This window comes from Argentina anserina, unplaced genomic scaffold, assembly GCF_933775445.1.
Source record: "Argentina anserina unplaced genomic scaffold, drPotAnse1.1, whole genome shotgun sequence".
Taxonomy (NCBI): Eukaryota; Viridiplantae; Streptophyta; class Magnoliopsida; order Rosales; family Rosaceae; genus Argentina; species Argentina anserina.
In genome coordinates this window covers 382,127-388,387 of record NW_026089480.1, presented here as the reverse complement: position 1 = coordinate 388,387, position 6,261 = coordinate 382,127, and the positions used below count along the sequence as shown (strand labels likewise).

Here is a 6,261-nt window from a genome sequence, read left to right as displayed (position 1 = left end):
CTAGATCAGAAGAAGAGGAAGATCTGTCCTTTCCCTTCGTCTTCAATTCAGGCTTAAACACAATTGCGGACCGTGACATAATTCATGTTGGTGCTCCAATGGCACTTAAGAATGCATTCATTCCTACCACCCCGGAATCACCCTCATGCATTGCTTTCACTCCACCTGATGAAGCTAACTTCTCCATTCCTGTTCAATTGCTTGGGCAGCTGCCTAAGTACTCTGGCTCTTCAATGGAAGACCCTAATGTTCACCTTAGGGAGTTCTTGGACATTTGCAAGCTCCAATCGATTCATCATCTTTCTCAAGAAGGCTTGAGGTTGCTTTTGTTCCCATTTACCCTTAAGGATGATGCTAAACGTTGGTTGTATTCTTTCCTGCAGGAATCATCACTACATGGGACGAAATGACTAGGAGGTTCTTGAAGCAATTCTTCCCTGCTCAACTCACGAAAAGACTTAGGAGGGAGATTCAGAACTTCACTCAAAAAGATGGTGATTCACTCTATGAGGCTTGGGAGGAATTTCAGGAACTACAAAGGAAGTGCCCTCACCATGGTATTTCGTTGGATGACTTGGTGCAATTCTTCTATGAAGGACTCGACACCACCAATAAGAGCATGGTGGACTCGGCATGTGGCTGCACCTTCATGAACAAGACCGGTCAAGAAGCTTACACCTTGATTGATGACTTGGCTGACAACAATCGCCAATTTAGTTCCAAGGAGAAGAGAAGAAGCAAGAGCCGTGGGGTGTATGATGTTGATGCAAGGAATCAGATGGCTACTTTAGAAAGGAAGCTTGACGTGCTAGTCAAGGCATTCAATGGTTCGAGTATCAACCCTCAAGCATGTGGCATTTGTTCTTTCAAGGATCACACGACTGACAATTGTCCAAATGGTGCAATGACTGAAGAAGAGTTGAACTTTATGGGACAACAAAGGCCTAGGTACGATCCATACTCGAACACATACAACCCTGGACTTAGAGATCATCCAAATTTTCGTTGGAGCAACAATGCTCAACCATCCAATGCTCAAGGTCAAGGACCTCGTCCTTCAGGTTTGTTTGTGAGGCCTCAGGTACCTCAAGGTTCTGCTCCCTTTAACTCTAATGTTCATGGTTCGAATAATGCATCTTCACCTAATTATGATGAACTTTTGAAGTCTCTTGCTCAAGGCCAACAAAATCTAAACTCTGCTACTCAAGCTTTAGTTACAGGTCAACAAGCTCATTCTAAGGACATAACCGAGCTTAAGAAGCAGATGGGACAAGTGATCGATTTCATGGGCAAGATCCATGAAAGAGGAAAGTTGCCGAGCCAAACTGAGCCTAATCCGAACGTGAAGGCCATGGTGACACGAAGTGGGAGGACTTTGGATGCTCCATTGCAGCAACACAAGAAGGCCGTGCCTTCTAAAGGTAAGGAGGCCGAGAATTACAATGTCAAAGACTTAGAGAAGGACCCTGCCTCCTCTAAAGCCAATGATGCCGTACCAAAAGAAGATCATGCCGTGCATGACAAAGGTAAGGACCCTAACTCTAGTGGTTTGGTTTCAACTAATGATCTTCCTCGTGTTCCCTTCCCTAGTAGATTCGCAAAGCAAAAGAAGGATGACTCTGATCAAGCCATGCTCGACATTTTCAAGAAAGTGGAAGTGAACATGCCTCTTATTGAATGCATACAACAAAATCCTAAGTATGCTAAGTTTTTGAAATAATTGTGCACCAACAAGAGGATGACTCGAGAGAAAGAGGTTGTCACAATGAGTGAAACGGTTTCTGCCGTGCTCCAAAGGAAGCTACCACCAAAGCTTAAGGATCCAGAGAGTTTTTCTATCCCTTGTACAATCGGAAACATGACATTTGAAAAGATAATGTTAGACTTAGGTGCATCTATCAATGTAATGCCGCACTATATCTATGAGAACCTAGGTCTAGGTGATTTGAAACGTGATAATGTTGTGATTCGATTGGCTGATTGTTCCAACAAAGTCCCTTTGGGCTATGTTGAAGATGTTCTTGTGCAGGTTTCGAGCTTGATCTTTCCTGCCGACTTCTACGTCATAGACATGGAGCCAACGGAGGCAGATGACAAGGAGGTCCCTATCTTGTTGGGCCGCCCCTTCATGAGGACTGCACGAACGAAAATAGATGTGTTTAGTGGATCACTCACCTTTGAGTTCGATGGTGAAGTGATTAGCTTCAACATTTTTGAAGATAACTATCTAGATACCTTGACAAATGACGAGTTGGCACTCACCATTGCCCAAGGGGCCGGATTTACAAGTGATAGCTCAAACATTTCGGTGCTAGAAGCTAAGGATGCCGTGCCATCCTTCATTCATGAAAACGTGACCTCTCTTGAGGTTGCACGTGAGGTAAGCTTTGTCTCTCCTAGTCCAATTCTCTTAACTACTAACAAGAATCTTCCTTCTGTGGTGCAAGCTCCAAAGCTTGATCTTAAGGTTCTTCCGGACCACTTGAAGTATGCGTTTTTAGGAGAAGAGGATACTTTGCCCGTGATCATTTCATCTGCACTAAATGAGGAGCAAGAAGAATGATTGATTGAAGTGTTGAAGAGACACAAGACGGCAATAGGATGGACCTTAGCCGACATCAAGGGAATTAGCCCTACCATGTGTGTGCATCGAATATTGCTAGAAGAAGGTGCCAACCCAACCAAGGAAGGTCAGAGACGCCTTCACCCACCAATGATGCAAGTTGTAAAGGATGAAATCACCAAGTTGCACGATTGTGGTGTGATCTACCCCATCTCGGATAGTAGGTGGATCTCACCTATTCAAGTTGTGCCAAAGAAGTCAGGCATCACGGTGGTGAAGAACAAAGATAATGAGTTGGTGCCTCAAAGGACAGTGACCGGTCATAGAGTATGTATTGACTATAGGAAGCTCAATGCCACAACAAGGAAGGACCATATGCCATTGCCATTCATTGATCAAATGCTTGAGAGGTTAGCTGGTCACTCTTTCTATTGTTTCCTTGATGGATATAGTGGATACAACCAAATAAGTGTTGCGGAAGAAGATCAAGAGAAGACTACGTTCACATGCCCTTTTGGTACGTTTGCTTATCGTCGCATGCCTTTTGGTTTGTGCAACGCCCCAGGTACGTTTCAACGTTGTATGTATCACATTTTCTCTGAGTATATTGGTTCTAAAATTGAAGTTTTCATGGATGATTTTTCTGTCTATGGTGAAGATTTCGAAACTTGTTTAGAAAATGTTGAACTTGTGCTCAAACGTTGTGAGGAAACTAACTTGGTTTTGAATTGGGAAAAATGTCACTTTATGGTCATGCAAGGCATTGTCTTAGGTCATATTGTTTCATCTAGAGGAATTGAGGTTGATAAGTCTAAAATAGATCTTGTGCGTCACTTACCCCTCCCCACAAGTGTGAGGGATGTTCGATCGTTTCTTGGACACGCAGGTTTCTATCGTAGGTTTATGAAGGATTTTTCCAAGATTGCGAGACCAATGAGTTCATTGCTTCAAAAGGACGTCCCATTTCACTTTGATGATGATTGCAAGCATGCATTCGAGACTTTGAAGAAGCTCTTAACTTCAGCACCGATCATGGCACCGCCGGATTGGTCCTTGCCATTTGAGTTGATGTATGATGCCTCCGACTATGCAGTTGGAGCCGTGCTAGGGCAGAGGAAGGACAAGCAGCCCTACGCCATCTACTATGCCTCACGAACACTCAATGATGCTCAACAAAACTACACCACCACTGAAAAATAACTTCTTGCCGTGATCTTTGCTCTAGATAAGTTTCGTTCTTACTTACTTCAATCTAAAGTTATTGTTTACACTGACCATGCAGCTTTGAAGTATTTAATGACAAAGAAGGATGCCAAACCGAGATTGATTCGATGGATTCTTCTACTCCAAGAATTTGATCTCGAGATCAAGGACAAGAAGGGAAGTGACAATGTTGTGGCGGATCACTTGAGTCGTTTGGTGAGAGATGCCGAGCCCTTGGCCATCCAAGAGAGCTTTCCGGATGAGCAACTCTTTCGAGTTGAGGTAAGTGAGCCATGGTATGCAGATATTGTCAATTATCTTGTTTCTAAGCAATTTCCGGATACTTTATCGCATGCTCAAAAGAATAGACTCAAGGCATTAGCTAAGTATTATGTTTGGGATGAACCATACTTGTGGAAACATTGTGTTGATCAAATCATTAGGAGGTGTGTCCCTGAACATGAACATCATTCTATACTTACTTTTTGCCATTCTGAATCTTGTGGAGGACATTTTGGTTCACGTAGGACTGCTCTTAAGGTGTTAGAATGTGGTTTCTTTTGGCCTACGATTTTTAAAGATGCATATCATTTTTGCATGACTTGTGATAGGTGCCAACGCATGGGAAACTTAGGATCTAGAGATCAAATGCCTATGACACCGATTATATATGTCGAAATTTTTGATTGTTGGGGTATTGATTTCATGGGACCTTTTCCTAGCTCAAATGGTTTCTTATACATACTCGTTTGTGTGGATTATGTTTCGAAATGGGTGGAAGCAAAGGCCACCCGGACTAATGATTCTCGAGTTGTTGCAGATTTCCTTCGTTCTAACATTTTCTCTAGGTTTGGTATGCCGAGAGTTATCATTAGTGATGGAGGATCTCACTTTTGCAACCGGACCATTGAGGCGTTGTTGAAGAAGTATGGAATTAAGCATAAGGTTGCTACGCCTTATCACCCCCAAACAAGTGGACAAGTGGAGCTATCTAATCGTGAGATCAAGAGAATTTTAGAGAAGTCTGTTGGACCATCAAGCAAGGATTGGTCTCAACGATTGGATGATGCTCTTTGGGCCTATAGGACGGCATACAAGACTCCCCTAGGCATGTCACCATTTCGACTAGTCTATGGCAAGGCGTGCCATCTTCCCGTGGAGCTTGAACATCGTGCATGGTGGGCTGTGAAGAATTTTAACATGGACATCGATGAGGCCGGATTACATAGGAAGTTGCAATTGCATGAGCTTGAAGAGATTAGGAATGAGGCCTATGATTCGGCAATGGTTTACAAGGAGAAGACTAAGACATTCCATGACCGCATGATTAGGAAGAAACACTTTGACGCTGGGCAGAAAGTTCTTTTGTTTAATTCTCGACTTAGATTGTTTCCGGGCAAGCTCCGTTCTAGGTGGCTTGGACCGTTTGTTGTTACTAATGTTTTTCCTTCTGGTGCTATTCAGATCAAAAGTATGGTGCATGGAAAGGAATTCACGGTCAATGGACATCGCTTGAAGCCGTACTATGACAATTTCGTGGAACACAATGTGGAGGAGACGTCTCTCCTTGATCCTACGGCAAGCAAGTGATGATTTGAGGATAGTCTAGGCTATAGACTCTAAACTTAAGCCAATGAAGGAGCCATCAACGAGTGTTTGCATTTTCTTACCCCTTAACTCTTTCTAATTTTCGTTGCTTATCATATTGTACATTGAGGGCAATGTAAGTTTTAAGTGTGGGGTGGGGTATACATCATTCGTTGAATTCTAGTGTTTGATGCTTATGTGTTTCAATTTTGTTGTTTTGATTTTGATTTCCGATTTCTAGTGTCATTTTGGTTCTGTTTTTCGATTTTTAAGTTGTTAACTTGTTTTGTTTTTGTTTTGAGTCCTAGGTATGCCTTTGACTGTCTAGGATGAGTTGATCTTTGAATTTATGGTTGATAGATGATCATGATATTGGAATGAACTTCATTGTTATTTGATGGTTAATCGATGTGTAGATTTTGTACGAACATGTAGTAGATGAGGAATTTGAAACTTAGGTACAGAATGAGCATGTTCTTTACTTGTTTGATTCATGTAACCTATGTGAGATTCGAGCCATATACTTGTGCCTTTCTTTGGAGAGTTTATTCTATCGTTTCTTGGCTTTATAACCTCATTACATCTATTTTGATCAATTCATATGCCATAGAATTGCAATGAACTAGAGAATGCTAGAACTTACTTTGTGAAACTTTCGAAGCTTTATGTCATAATATACTCTGATTTTGAAAAGGATTGTTGGATCTTTTTAGGATTTCCACCACCTTAAGCCAAAAAGCCGTATATCCCTATTTTGAGCCCTGCTTGGGACACCTTAGTGTTAACCCCTTTGAGCCTAAGTTAAGGCTTTTCTTTCATTACCAACATGTTATATCCTTGCTTAGTATAGTTATATCTCTACCTTGTCTTTGAGGCTTGGCAGAGCTGATAGGAGCACAAAGTGTGAC

At 42.1% G+C, this 6,261-nt stretch overlaps 1 non-coding gene across 1 annotated transcript; it reads right to left on the bottom strand.

Moving 5' to 3' along the window:
- Positions 1–454: 454 nt before the first annotated feature.
- LOC126804749 (small nucleolar RNA R71) lies at positions 455–561 on the bottom strand. Its single transcript, XR_007673627.1, has one exon. It is a non-coding gene; the product is annotated as a small nucleolar RNA R71 (small nucleolar RNA).
- Between the last annotated feature and the right edge of the window lie 5,700 nt (positions 562–6,261).